This window comes from Octopus bimaculoides, chromosome 10 (assembly GCF_046866305.1).
Source record: "Octopus bimaculoides isolate indiv1 chromosome 10, ASM4686630v1, whole genome shotgun sequence".
Lineage (NCBI taxonomy): Eukaryota > Metazoa > Mollusca > Cephalopoda > Octopoda > Octopodidae > Octopus > Octopus bimaculoides.
In genome coordinates, this window is record NC_142937.1 from 36,995,729 (window position 1) to 37,012,221 (window position 16,493).

Sequence of the window (16,493 nt, forward strand, 5' to 3'; positions counted from 1 at the left end):
CCATGGAATATGCAAAGATATTCCGGTGACTTTCTTTTATTGTCTGCCGTTGTCCCACGATTTGATTAATTGTCATGACTTTCTGCATTAAAATTTTCCAAATCTGTATACTATCGTATATATTAATATGAAACGGATTAATTTATTAAGATAAGAGTTTCAATTTCAGATATATATAAATACACATGGTTTCTCTCTCACTCTCTCTCTCTCTCTCTCTCTCTCTCTCTCACACATATTCAAACCTACACACACGAATACTTATAAACAAACTTATATACATACATGTGCGTGCATGTGTGTGTGTGTGTGTATTTACGCATATATGTCAGTGTAAATTAGAGTGCAGTTTTTGCTTGCACCTTATCTTGCAACGTAAAATCAATATGACAGACAAATCAATACCAATATATTAATGAAAATAAAGATTTGAAATAGCAATATATGCATACATAAATATACACATACATACATGCATACATACATACATACATACATACATGTGTGTGCGTCTGTGTGTGTACCTGCGTGTGTGCGTGCATATGTATGTATATATGTATGCATGTATGTATGCATGTATGTATACACACAGATATATGTACGTATATTTCTGGGATAAGTTAAGGTATTGCTTGAGTTTTTTAGTTCTAATTTACTGAAGGTAAAAAAAATCTTTCCTAAACCTAAGGTATGTCAAAACCAACCTAAATAATCCGTTTTTTGGGGTGTTGTTATATATTTAGGTATCAATATATAAAGGCTTTGAAATAGTTAAATATATTGGTAAAAACTCTTGTCATCAATAACATGGAGTAGATTTAAAATATCTAGTCCATGTTATCAGAATTTATAGTCTATCGCCTAATAAAGAGATGTTCGATAAAGCAGCATTCTCTAACAATAGCACTTTTATCAAAAGCTGCTTCAAAGAAAAGACTAAATGCTGCCTATCTTTCTACTACAAGATTCAAAATAGGCTCCACAAAAATCAGTTGATTTACCACTCATTGTCTTTGAACTGAAAATAAAACAAGACAGGAGAAAGACTGCTGGAACTGACTGAGACAAATTTTTTTTTCAAGAATCACAGTAATAAATCCAAATTTAATAGAAAATGAGATATTTACATGAAGTAGCCACTCAAATATTGCCTTCAAATCATGGCACAAGGCCAGCAAGTCCAGGGGAGTTAACTAGATCGATCCCAGTACTCAACTGGTATTTGTTTTATTGACTCTGAAAGAATGGAAGGTAAAGTTGACCCCAACGGCATTTGAACTAAGAACACAAGATGTACGAAAACGAAATGCTCTGAGGTATTCTGTTTGGCATGTTAACGATTCTGCCAGCTTGCCATCCTAGCTGCTCAAATATTAAATGAATTTTACGCAGCAAATCTACAACATTTACAGATATATGCACCTCTATAGAAAGTCATAAGCCTTCCTGGCTACACTTGCAACACAAGAACAATATTATATGAAGTAGAATGCAACCTCCAAAACACTACAATGATGGATCAGTGGATATCATATAATGCATGGGATGACCAATGGTTATATATATATATATATATATATATATATATATATATATATATATATATATACCAACCATACTGTCTCTTTTTTAAATAAAGAGATAAAAAATGAACAAAATAAGACATAAATAGCTATGCTGAATTGCCATTAATAACTAAAAGAAAACACATAAAGACTATACAATGAAGTAAAGAAATGCAGAGAAACGTAAGCTATATATCAATGAAAGAAAAATACGTGTTATGTACAGAAGATATATCTAGGCTATTGCAATTTACAAAAGCCTCCGTAAACTATTTGAATGCCTACAAAGAATATTTCGGTCCTTAAAGACAGTTAAATTTTTGTTGAAGTTCTTTTATCACAAAATTCAAGATGTGAAATTGTGTTGAAACAAATATTGCTATATTTGGGGATGGTTATTTTTCTTAATAAACACACACATTATTTTGTGTTCACTTAAGCTTTATTATTAGTAGTTTTTATTTGTTTGTCAAAGTTCTTTTGTCACGCATTCTGTGTCCTATTGAATGACTACTTTCCAACAGAAAGTCAAGATGGAGTAAATATGATAAGGCCAGAAAGAAGAGCAGACACAGAGAAGAAGAACAAGAAATCATTGAGGAGGTCGAAATGTGTGACAAAAGAACTTTGACAAACAATATATAAGAATAAATATGAAGTGAAGGTCAGATAGTGTGTGTATTTATTGGCAAAATGACTGTTTCCAAATATAACAATATTTCTTATCACATTATTATTATTGAGCTGGCAGAGTCATTAGCATGCTGGACGAAATGTTTAGCAGTATCTTGTTCATCGCTATGTTCTGAGTTCAAACGCCGCCAAGGTTGACTTTGCGTTTCATCCCCTCCCCCAAAGTTGTTGCCTTTGTGGAAAACTTTGAGACTAATAGTACAAATATTATTATTATTATTATTATTATCATTACTATTATTATTATTGTTGTTGTTGTTGAGTGAGAGAGCAGTGCATGCCATCAAAGTGACATTAGGGTACAATTATATGAAGCCCAATATACTCATCATGACTATCTGTCTGATAAGGTTGCACCAGCCACATGCATCACAACCACACATGCACGGCATGATGATCTCATATAAAGATAAATAGCACATGACTTTGCAGATGTGGCCCAGTTAGAATTTTCTTCAGGTTGAGTAGCCCATCCCACTCAAAAGATTCCGGAATAAGGTTTCTTTAAGGATGATGAACAAAACACCCATGTTTCCAGAGGAGAATTATTCAAACAACAAAGAATTCCTCTCAACACATGGCTATGATGCTCCCCCACTACTTCTGCCTGTGATCAGAGATGCACATATCATCAGCCACTAAGGGACATGCTCAACTGGTTAAGGTCAAACAATTGACAAGCAAATCTGTGGTATTGAGCAGAATATTTGCTGTAGCCCATCTTTTATACCAAGACAAAGCGATGTACATGATAACACTTCCTATCAGTTAAGATAAGAAGCCATGAGAGTCACTGCCTGGTACTGCACCCAGGCATTATTATTATTATTATTATTATTATTATTATTATTATTATTATTATTCAGTAGTTTTATTTTTATAACGTGCTTTCACTTCACTACCGAGCGCAGCTCTGTGCGCCTTGGGTATGTGCTGTGGTTTGCTGTGGTGCTCTTATGTTTACTGTATTGAAAGTGTTTTGCGTAGAATGTGTGCAGTACCCAGTAGTGCAATTTTCTGTATGTTATATATATTTGTAAGTCCTGGTGTTTTTGTTATGTATTTGTCTGAATATTTTTTTATTATACCTAAGGCACCTACTATGATAGGAATTGTTTCTGTTTTTAGATTCCACATTCGAGTTATCTCTATTTCCAGGTCTTTGTATTTTGAAAGTTTTTCCATTTCTTTTAGAGAAACGTTGTCATCTGCTGGTATTGAAACATCAATTAGAAGGCATTTTTTTCCTTCATGATCTTTGACAACTATATCTGGTCTATTCGCCTTAATTTCTCTATCTGTGTGTATTGGCATATCCCAGAGTATGGTTGCTTTCTCGTTTTCTGTGACCTTTTCTGGCGTGTGTTTATACCATCTTTTTTCTGTTGCTATTCCATAATGTTGGCATAGCTTCCAGTGTATATAGGTCCCAGCTCTGTCGTGTCTGTGAATATATTCCTTCTTAGCCAGGACTGGGCAGCCAGAGATAATATGATTTATTGTTTCTTGTCGATCTCCATATATTCTACAGTTACTTGTTATATTTCTTTTCATTATGTGTATTTGGTAATTTCTGGTGGGGAGGCTTTGGTCTTGTGCAGCAATTAAAAATCCTTCAGTCTCTGCTTTGAGTCCTGAGCTTCTCAGCCATTGCTGGGATTTTTCTCTGTCTATTTCTTTCGCATTTAGTTTAGCCCAGTATTTACCATGTAGGGGCTTTTCTTGCCATCGTTTTATCATGGTCCGTTGCTGTTCTAGTTTTAGTTTGGATTTCATTTGTTTTATAGCTTTTGTTGTTTCTTCTTCTTCTTCTTCGTATTTGTTAGGTAGATTGATTTCTTGTTTGTATTTGTCAGCTTCCTTAAATACTGAAAACAGTTTTTTGTTTTGCTCGTGTCTTGTGGCTATTTGTATTAGTTTCCCTTGCTTCTGGAGTAGGTATTTTTGCAGTCCTATGGTGGTTTATTATTATCATTATTATTATTTTCATTATTATTATTATTATTGTATTATCATTGTTATTATTATTATTATTGTTGTTATTATTATCATTATCATTATTATTATCATCATTATTACTATTTTTGTATTATCATTATTATTATTATTATTATTATTATTATTGTTATCATTATTATTATCATTATTATTATTATTATCATTCGTTCATCTAATTACATACAAGCAAGTGATATTTTTGAGTTTTCAATATGATATATATAAACACACAAATATGGGAAACAACAAGCTTTAAAGAAGTTTTAGAATTAAAAAGATGATTAATGATCCTTTTATTATTTATATGTCCCTCTTTGAGGCAGTAACAAATCCATTACTTGGAAAGATAACTAATTCAGATCGTTCTTCAAATTAGAGAAATAAGTCACAGCAGCAATCAACTACATAGAGCGACACACATTGAATAACAGCCCAATCTATTTTATAACTGTTAGTGTTATCATTCTTTACACTCCAGATATATTTGAAGAGTGAAGTGTTGTAACCATTTACTACTTTTGGTCTCACAGGTAGAACTTGATCAGTTAATACTTTAGGAAAAAGATGTGTGTCACTGTGAGGGCAGATAGGCTTGTTACAAAGAGAAGAGTTTTGCATGTTGTTTCGGGAAGTAGGAAAATTTTTGATGCATATTATTTTGATTTAATATTATATGATATCCTCGTGTACATCAGAAGTACAATTCGGCTTCTAATAAAATATGCACTTTATATATTGAGTATTTGTGTATGTGCATGTGTGTGTGTGTGTAAGATATTATGCTATGGGATGGAATGCCAGGCCTCAAAGCTGTGAAAGCAATTGTCTTAACTGCACTGTCATGTCTGTCTTTCTGTATGTATGTATGAGTGTATGTGTGCATATATATATATATATATATATATATATATATATATATATATATATATATATATATATATAATCGTATGTATATATGAATGTTTGAATGTATGTTTGTATGTCTGTTTCTATTTGTATGTAAATGTAATATATTCATGGAACTAAGATGAATGTTATTGGACAAACTACTAACATTTTAAGGTAACTACATTAAAGATAGTATAATAAAATAAAATCTGCAGTAAACAAAACCATAAAATGACATAAAACAACAGCAATAGCAACAGCAACGACATTGCAACAGTTAATGACTGAATGATATGCAAGATATCATGGTGGTAAAAGTTCAGAACAGTAAACATAATAACTAGAAACATGAAAACTGATATATATATGTGTGTGTATATGTGTATGTATATATGTGTGTGTATGTATGTAAGTATGAATGGATGGATGTATGTATTAGACAAAAGAATAAAATGTCTTTCACCACAAAATACCATTTAAATTGCTATTGTGTGTCTAAAACTATTTTTAAGAAATGTAAAACAAAACTAAAGAATTGAATAGAAAACCCAATAAAAAAAAAAAAAAGACAAAGAAATGCACACAAGAATATAAAATTAAATGGAGAAAAATAAACGAATAAAAGCGGCAGAAAAGAAAACCAGAAGATGCACAAAGAATTTTAAAAAGCAAGGAAGAAATCTTCCAATTTCATCAGATTTACATTTTTTGTAGCTGGTTTCTGAAAGGTTTGCCAATTATATATTTCTCACACACACATGCAAATGCATACACACACACACACGTACTTCCATCTCTCTATCTATGTATATACAAACATATATATATATATATATATATATGAATGTATATATATATACATGCACGTGTGTATGTGCATATGTATGTATGTATGGATATATATGTGTGTGTGTCAGAGCTTTGATACTGTAAGACTGAAATTACAATGAATTTATTGTTGTTGTTGTTGTTGCTATTCTCTAGCCTCAGGTTGAGCCTAGCTTTAAAACATCCTGTCTTGTTTCCAAGTATAACGTGTCTAAGATTTTGTAGTCATTGCATACTTTAAAATAAATAAAAGATATCTATAAAAATAAATGTATTTAAATAAAACGTTTTATTTATTATAAACTCTAAAGATATATTTCATGTTTTTGTTTTTATACTCATGCAACAATTTAAAGCAAATAAAAATATTTATTAAAAAATATGATTACAAAATATATTTATATGTAATTTATGATACTAGATGTAACAACACTAAGGAGGGACATAGTTACTCCATACTTTTGTTAGACACTATATTAGGTTCAAACACAGTCAGTCAGTGTTGGTTTTAGATATGACTATGTATTACAACCAGGCATGATATATAGCTCCTATTATAAAGATTGAAGGGATATTTTGATGGTGATGCGTTTACCATATCGAGAAGAGAAGTTCACATCTTGACTTACTCTTTTACTTGTTTCAGTCATTTGACTGCAGCCATGCTGGAGCACCGCCTTTAGTCGAGCAAATCGACCCCAGGACTTATTCTTTGTAAGCCTAGTACTTATTCTATCAGTCTCTTTTGCCGAACCGCTAAGTTACGGGGACGTGAACACACCACCATCGGTTGTCAAGCGATGTTGGGGGGGACAAACACAGACATATACACACGCATACATATATATATATATACATATATATACGACAGGCTTCTTTCAGTTTCTGTCTACCAAATCCACTCACAAGGCTTTGGTCAGCCCGAGGCTATAGTAGAAGATACTTGCCCAAAGTGCCATGCAGTGAGAATGAACCTGGAACCATGTGGTTGGTAAGCAAGCTACTTTATTTCATTACATTACATTATTTCTTTCATTACCACACAGCCACTTCATGTGTGTTTTCTATTTCTACTAATGTGGTCCCTATATTTTAAAAAATAGTTCATTAGAAATTCATTGTGGCAGATTTGGTTGCTATATTGTGGTTTATAGGGTTTCTTTTATCAATTACAGTGGGTCTAATCATTCACTGTATTAGCCCCTGTTTTAAAGGTGATTGAATGAAATTTTATAGAAGAACAGTTGGTAGTGTTATATTATGAATGTTTTATTGACTTGTGTGGTCATTAAAGGTACAGATGAAACGATGTAGGAGACAAAATCAATCCTTGGGATACACCACATTGAATATATGTAATAGGGAATTTTGTTTTTAAGCTCTAACAGATAAAAGATAGACAGAGACTAAAAGTGTTGTGTCAATGCTCCTAGGCGAAGAAGTAGGATCTCCCAAGATATATAAATAGAGGTAGTCTGGCCATGGTAAGTGTGTTGAGTAGCAGTTGAGTAGATAATTTTAATCAGGGTTGACCCGGGTTTAGAAAATAACAATAACTACTGAAACTACAACAACAATTGATAAAACAAACACAACAAATATGAACAACAAAAATGAAAGCAAAGACAGACTCAGCAGGATTTAAACATGGACATAAAAATCCATAGTTAAATGCCACAAGACAATTTGTATAGCATGGAGCTTCTGATTCTATCATCACAATAATAATAATAATAATAATAATAATAATAATGATGATGAAAAATGGCATGGAAAACCTCTCAATGGCAAATACCCAAAGAGAGCGAATAATGCAGATATTGACAAAGCCCTTACCCATCAATGGCTAATGGCCTCTGGCTTGAAATCAGAAACAGAGGGGTTTATCATAGCAGCCCAAGATCAATGCCTACCTACAAAGAACTACCAGGCCAACATATTAAAGAACGGCAGCTCCCCATTATGGCGTATATGCCAACAACAAAATGAGACCATCGATCATGTTGTCTCCATGTGCAGTCTGCTTGCGCCTACAGAGTATCTCAACAGGCATGATAGAGCTGCACAATATATTCACTGGGTAATATGCAAAAACCTGGACTTGCCCCATGATAAAAACTGGTGGGAACACAAACCACCCCCAGTACTTGAAAATGATCACATCACACTCCTCTGGAACTTCACCATTCAAACTGACAGAAAGATAGACGCAAATAGGCCAGGCATCATACTGAAAGACTTCAGACAAAAATCATGCCTCCTCATTGATATGACTGTCCCAATCGATATAAACGTATCTGTCAAGACCTACCAAAAACTGAGCAAATATAAAAATGTTGAAATAGAAATTAGCAAAATGTGGAATCTGAAGACGAAAACAATACCTATTGTCATAGGTGCCCTGGGAATGACAGCGAAACGGGCTGATTACTACCTAGCTCAGATACCAGGAAACCCCAAAATGGCTGAAGTTCAAAAGATAGTGCTCATAGGAACTGCCCATATCCTACGTAAAATACTGTCTATGTGATCTCAAATTTTAAAACAAACACATAATCTTCTTATGGTTTCTTAAACATTCACTAGAACAAAGCTGTACAAATCCAAATATATTGTACCCTAGGCATAACACCTACATGAACTTCTAACTTGTTGTCTCTTGAGGTCTCTGGGTGAGACTTGGATCCAACTTGTACAAATGCAAAACAAAAGTCAAACATAAAATAATAATAAGAAGAAGAATAATGGTTTCAAATTTTGACACAAGGGCTGCCATTTGTGGTGGGGGGAGTGGATGTGTCGATTACATTAATCCCAGTGTTCAACAGGTACTTATTTTATCGACCCAGAAGGGATGAAAGGTGAAGTCGAACCTGCTGGGATTTGAACTCAGAATGTAAATTCGGATGAAATGCTGCTAGGCATTTTGCCTGATGTGCTAACGATTATAATTATAGCCATATTGTTGTTGTTGTTGGCACTCCGTCGCTTACGACGTCCAGAGTTCCAGTTGATCCGATCAATGGAACAGCCTGCTCATGAAAATAATGTGCAAGTGGCTGAGCACTCCACAGACACATGTACCCTTAACATAGTTCTTGGGGATATTCAGCATGACACAGTGTGACAAGGCTGACCCTTTGAATTACAGGTACAACAGAAACAGGAAGAAAGAGTAAGAGAAAGTTGTGGTAGAAGAGTACAGCAGGGTTCGCCACCATCCCTTGCCGGAGCCTCGTGGAGCTTTAGGTGTTTTCGCTCAGTAAACAGCCTCAACGCCTGGTCTGGGAATCGAAACCGCGATCCTATGACCGCGAGTCCACTGCCTTAACCACTGGGTCATTGCGCCTCCACCATTATAACCATAATAATATCAACAAAAACAACAACAACAATAACGACAATAACCACCACCACCACCACCATCACCACCATCATCATCATCATCATCATCATCCAGTCCGTTTGGGTTGTTTTTGCTTTTTTTTTATTTTTAATGGTTTAAACGCTATATTTTTCTACTCTGTTTTCTGGATTGCTCTGTGATTTTCATTTCTTTTGTTTTATATTACAGTACATTGATGACAAATTAGTTTATCTCGCTCAGCCCAGACTACACACCTCACCAAGCGCCTCATTAACAGTTGCCTAGCAAAAGAAGGAGGCTGTGCAGTTTATTGCTGACCATGAGTCAAACACTGGACCAAGGCGAGACACAATCATACAACGCAGGACAGCAATGGAGCCTGAGGTGTGATGGAGTGCTAGTGTATGTGTATGGGTGGGTGGGTGAAGTAGGCAGCTGCTTGTTAAATATTGGATTACTTAGTGTAAAATTTTGGATGTGTGTGTGTGTATATATATATATATATATATATACATACGTATATATATATATATATACACACACACATATAATTATATGAATGTCTATGGATGTGAGAACATGTCTGTTTATTACAGTTACTGTATATGTATATGTCTATACATGTGTGCACACACACACACACACTCACACATCTATATATATATATATATATCATATATACATACATATATCTTTATCTGTATATACATACATATGTGTGTGTGTTAGATAGATAGATAGATATTCCTTTATTCTTTTATTCTTTCAGTCATTTGACTGTAGCCATGCTGGAGCACCACTTTTAGTTGAACAAATCGACCCCAGGACTTATCCTTTGTAAGTCTAGTACTTACTCTATCAGTCTCTTTTGTCTAACCACTTCGTTACGGGGATGTAAACACACCAACACCGGTTGTCAAGCAATGGTGGGGGAACAAACACAGACACACAAATACATACATACATACATAAATGCATACACACACACACACACACACACACACACACACACACACACACACACACATATATATATTTTTATATATATATATATATATATATATATATATATATATATATATATATATATATATATATATATAAATTTAAATAATAAGGGTGATAAATTGAATATTAATTTGATTAATATCAATTTAAAACCAGTGGCCTAGCAAACTGGTGTTTGCTGAATATTCTTGAGAACATTCTTCTTAGTGGTCAGACCGTAGCTGGTCTTCTAGCAAAAGTGATGTCTACTTAGTGGTCATCCCTCTTATATGTTTGTAATATATATATATATATATATATATATACATATATATATATATATATATTTATATAAGGGCATTACTATACAATAATGCCTCACGCTATGAGGGGCTCTAAGGTCAGACTACCATAAAAGACACATTTTTACCGAACGCAAGGAAATGCAACTCTCAAAGCCAGCCCCTTAAAAACCGACTAAATTATAGATCATGATTTCGTAGTTATTGTAGTATTGTACAAACTCTACTCGTCAGTATAATATGGTCAAGATAAATATAGGTGAACAGAAAATCAACATACCAAACGAACACCGCGTATCCAATATAGTACATAAAAGACTGTTCATCGCTATTTACCTATGTAAGTGGCGGGAATTTCGAATTGCATCTCGGTAAATACGCTTTTTTCTCAGAATATATATATATATATATATATATATATATATATATGCATGTCTTTGTATCAGGCGAGATGACAAAGGACAGAAATGCCTAGTGCCTGGCCAAACTCATGAAGACCCATATGCCACAGCAGAAATGTTAAGGCTGATCTTTCAGATGGAGTAAAGCACTTGTGGTGGTGCCATGTAAAAATGCCCATGCCAGTATGGACAGTGAACGTTAAATGATGATGATGATGATGACGACGACGATGACGATGATGGTGATGATTCTTTAATGGTCCCTTCTAGACTCATAGAAAAGAGGAACTCAAATTTGAGACCTGGCCCAAATACTTGCAACAAAATAAAGTGTGTTAATAGCACCCAAGAACTACGTGATGGATTCAGACTCCATACCAAAGCAGATCGTAGTGGTATTTGAATATGGAAAGCAGAGAACTGGAACAAACACCAGAAGGCATTGGTAGAATTTGAACACAAAGCACATGGAATCTGAATAAATACTACAGAGTATTCTATTTCTCTCTCTCTCTCTCCCTCTCTCTCTCTCTCCTTCTGTATTTCTGTATGCATATGTGTACATGTATAAACACACTTATATTCATATATGTATGTGTATATAGACATATTTTTATGTGTGCATGTCTGTGTATAGTATCATGATAGGCAGTATAGGGAATAACTAAATGAGATTGTCTATAAAGAAATGTTTACATGTGTCAATACAGACAGTTTGGACCAATTTTCCATGCTTACATGAATTCAAGAAAGTTTATTGGGGCAGATTTTCTATGACCAGATACACTTCCTCTTAGCAAATCTCACTTATTTCCAATCAAAATATGATTTCCAGACGGAAACACACTAATACACTCATATAAAGCTACATACATATGTACATACATACATACAGAGTAAATTGAGTCTGATAGCATTCCCTACCAAAAAGACATCTTTCAGGGTGAAACCTGTCAGTTTTGCTCTTCATCCCCTCGTAAAAACCCACTATTACACCTGCTCACAAAATATAGTGACCTTAGAAGTAAGTCCAGAAGTATCTCCTATCTTTTTCTTTGTTGACGACCTAAAACTCTATGGGAAAGTATCAACTACATTAAAAAGAACTAATGGACCTTATTACCCAATGTTTTAAAGGCTTTGGAATGAATTTTTGTTTTGCCCAAATGAGCATTTTTTGGTAATAAAACTTGGAAAAGTTCTGCCCTACTCTGAAAACCTAAACATGTATGGCTTTTCAATACAACCTCTACAGTCAGGTGACAATTATAAGTGTCGTGGGCAAGATGAGAATGTCAGATATGATGAACCCATAAGGAAGAAAAGGATCAAGAATGAATGCCTCGAGGGAGTAAAGAGAATATGGTCATCAGAACTCTCAGCTTACAACAAGCATATTGCCCAAAATATCTTTGGAGTGCCTGTCTTCATGCCTATGTCTGGTCTTCTGAACTACTCACTACAAGAACTCAATAAGATAGATGTTTGAATTCACAAGCTGCTCAGTGTTACAGGAAAATTTAACATCAATGGAGATGTAGACAGGCTATACTTACCATGCAAAGATCGTGGTTATGGTCTCAAATCTGTATTCTTTTCTACTTTAGGCACAAGGCCCAACATTTTTAAAGGCAGAGGCCAGTCAATTATGCAACTGGTACTTAGTTTATTGACCTTGAAAGGACGAAAGGCAAAGTTGACCTTGGTGGAATTTGAACTCAGAATGTAAAGACAGACGAAATACCGCTAAGCATTTCGCCTGGTGTGCTAACGTTTCTGCCAGCTTGCTTCCTTGGTCTCAAATCTGTACTGATGTCATATGAAGACTGTTTTGTGAAACTGAAACAACATCTGCAGCAGAGGAAAGAAACCAAACACTATCTTGCTCATGTTTGTAACCATAAAATCAACAACATAATTAAGATAACTGAAAAAATTAGTGAGAAATATGAAAAAAGAGCTGATGCAGATATTTCCTCAAGGAGTATTGGTAAGATCTATTAATCAGAAGAACAAAATGAAAAAAATGGACCAGTTCATTGAGAATAGAGTACATGGGTTCCTGGCGTGAAGGACACAAACCAGAGAAGGAATCAGTCATGTTGAAGCTTGATATGGAGTATTAACAAATTTATGATATTTCACCTTGAAGGTGACCTCAATGGAATTCAAGAACAAGAGATCCCCTCCAAGAACCACAGTATAAAACACAGAAAATATTGACAGACAACAAATGTAGGTTGTGCAAGATCAAGAGTGAAAACCTTATTATTGCCAACAGCAAGAGAATGTCTTCCAGATATTATCTTCCCTTGAGACATGATGCAGTGGCCCGAATAGTCTGGAACAGAATAGCAAAAAAGAAAACACCTACAGATGGTGACTTAACTGAGACTAATGTGTTAGAATACTGGTGAAACTTAGAAATTAAAATACTTCTTGGCATTGCATCGCTGACAAAGATTAGGAAGGCTGTTGTCCATGTTGTCTGCATGCTCGTTCATGTCTGATAAGGTTGAAATGGGATTGACATATCTGATTGCAGTGATGATAGGAGTATGGTTGTTTAGGGTCTGGTGATGCACTTTCTTGGTTAAAATATCTTTCATGGTACAGTGGACCACAGGAACAAAATACTATTAATAGACTATATATGTCGATATAGTTTTTCTCATTATTAGTCCAGGCCTTATCTAATATAATAACACCACCCAGAATAGACATTTAAGTCATGTTCTGGGACACCATAGCACACTCAAGTAGGTTGTTCTTTTACTAAAAGTTATCTGGTATCTAAAAGTTATAAATTTTCTTCATTTAATAATCACAGAAAGACAAAAAGTCGAAGCAATCTGAACAATTATTCCTAGAATTATCTTACTTCTTCTTGCACTGCCATCTCTTAAATTATTATATCTTCTAGATGAATCTATTGGTTTGCCTGGTATTGTTTGGAGGGATTTTTTCAGGTGCCATTTTAATGTTATGAGGGCTTTTTCTTCTTTGGTTTCTTTCAGGATAATGTTAAATAATATAGAAGTTGAGTTTTAAAATATGCTGTGTGAAAATGTTCTATGATATGAACTCAACTTTTATTGGTAGTGGGATATAAGACAACAGGACCAGGCTTTGGGTCACTAATGGACATGATATTAACATCATTTCAAAAGTGCTAATGGAATATTTTTCTCATTGCATAAATGATGTAGCCCTCAAGGCACACTGCTTTTTGGGGTTGATTTCAATATTCAAAGCCTGTCATGCCATTTATTTTTCCTGTGATCAATCTCTGAGAAACTTCAAATTTCATAATGTCTTACTTTGTATAAGAAGGCCACAGTGAACAGTAGTATTCAAGGATAGATCTGGCAATCATAGAGAAGAGAAAGTAGATGGCATTAGAGTTTCCAGACTGGAAATTTCTAAGGATTGAAGAGCATGCTGTGTGGAACATATTAACTTTATTGTTGATGTGTGCAATCTGGCTTAGGTCATTGTCCACCGTTATACCTAAATCTTCGATATTATTTGATGCTACCAGAAGCTCAGCTGATGGAAGAGGGTATGGCTGTTTAGGTACATACACTTTTCCAAATTAGAAGAGCTCAAATTTCACCTCTTTTAATAGCAGGTTGTTTCTTTCACTGATCAAATCATAGCGCATAGATTCGATTGTATTTCTGTTTGGTCACACACATACTCTCTCTCTCTCTCTCACACACACACACACACATGCACGCGTGCCATGCGCATACGCATACCACACATATGTATATATGTATTTAAATATGCATGTATAGAAACCATGCTCATTAAAAAGCTGTCAAAATCTCCTCATGTGGAGTAGCTCAGAGACAGAAATTGCCCCCTCTACACTTCTCCAGGGATTTGGAAAAAAATAAAAGACACCAATAATATCATTCTTTCCTACAATAGGAAAGGATGGCCCGACAGTCATGTGACAGCTGCTAACCTCATTGACCTCTCAGCAGCAGCCACCTCACACACACACACACACACACACACACACACACACTCTCTCATATTTATTCCTTGTCTTTTAAGCAGAACATCTTGTCAACTTCTTGCTCTCCCTCTCTGTCTCTCTACCTCTCTTACTCTCTCTCTCTCTCTCTCTCTCTTTCTCACACACATACAGGCACTCATCTCTTCTATTGGTGACCATATTTCTCTGTATCTGCCATTTTGAATCAGACAGTCTGGTAAAATTTAATGATATTAAAAGACAAACATTACTCACTTCTAGTGAACAACAACAACGACAACAAAAACAAAAGCAACAACAACGATAACGGCGGCAGCAGCAGCAACAACAGTAGTAGCGGCAGGAGCAGCAACAACAACAAAAACAGCAGAAATATAAATTCGTGTCCACAATTTTGATGGACAACTCCAATAACTATAGCTTTTAATATCTTCTGTGTGATAATGATAAAATCTTGACCTCTTCTCCCTACCTTCCCCTGTATTTGTACAAATGCTCCAAGTGTTCCCCAGTGCTCCCCATAGTGCCTCTAAATATTCAGAAGATTGACCATTTATCAAGCTGTTTATAATGAACACTACAACATAGGTGAGCCAATAAATGTGTCTTCTACATAGTCATTTGAACCATTAGAAGCAGTAACCAAACTACCATCAAATCCTACCTTGGTGTTTTTCTGAAAAGATAATGAGGGAACACTGGGTATTGGGGTCCTAGATGTATAAATAAATGGTGTGGTCTTGATTGGAATGCCTTTTATTATAGGTCTGTTGGCTCTGGCCTGATGTAAAGCTAAGTTGACAAGGGAGCATGTGACAGTCTGAAAGACAAGAAATCAAAAGAATTTGATGTTTAATAAATGATTCACTTGTGATGGTGGTGGTGTTGGTGGTGGCAGTGGTGGAAGTATTGATGGTGCTGCTAGTGTTGGTGGCTAGTGGCAGTGTCTGATTACCAGAAAACCAGAATTTGTGCAAAGAGATGAAGTATTCTCTGGCTTACAACGAAGATAGAGATGTCAGTCCAAAATATGGACTGTATGTCTAAAGATGACAAATCTCCATCCCATACATTACTGTGGAAGTTCTTGCAACTTTAGTCCACGGGTGGATGAGAATAGTTAACGATGCTAACAAAAAAATTTTATATTGTATTCATATAAATTATCACATCTATAATATATCCCAGATACTATCAATACAAGTGAGGATCCATCAATCACAAGAACAATGGGGAATTACTACCATATATGGGATAATGGTGAAAATACACTAATCAGAGGACAAAGGTTATTATTACCATATATGGGACAATTGGGAAATAGACCAATTAGAAGATAGTAGGTTGTTGCTACCATATAAGGGATAATGTTGAAAAAAGACCAATTGGAAGACAATAGGTTATTTTTTCCATTTATGGGACAATACAGAAGAAATACCCAAGATTATATTCAGAAAA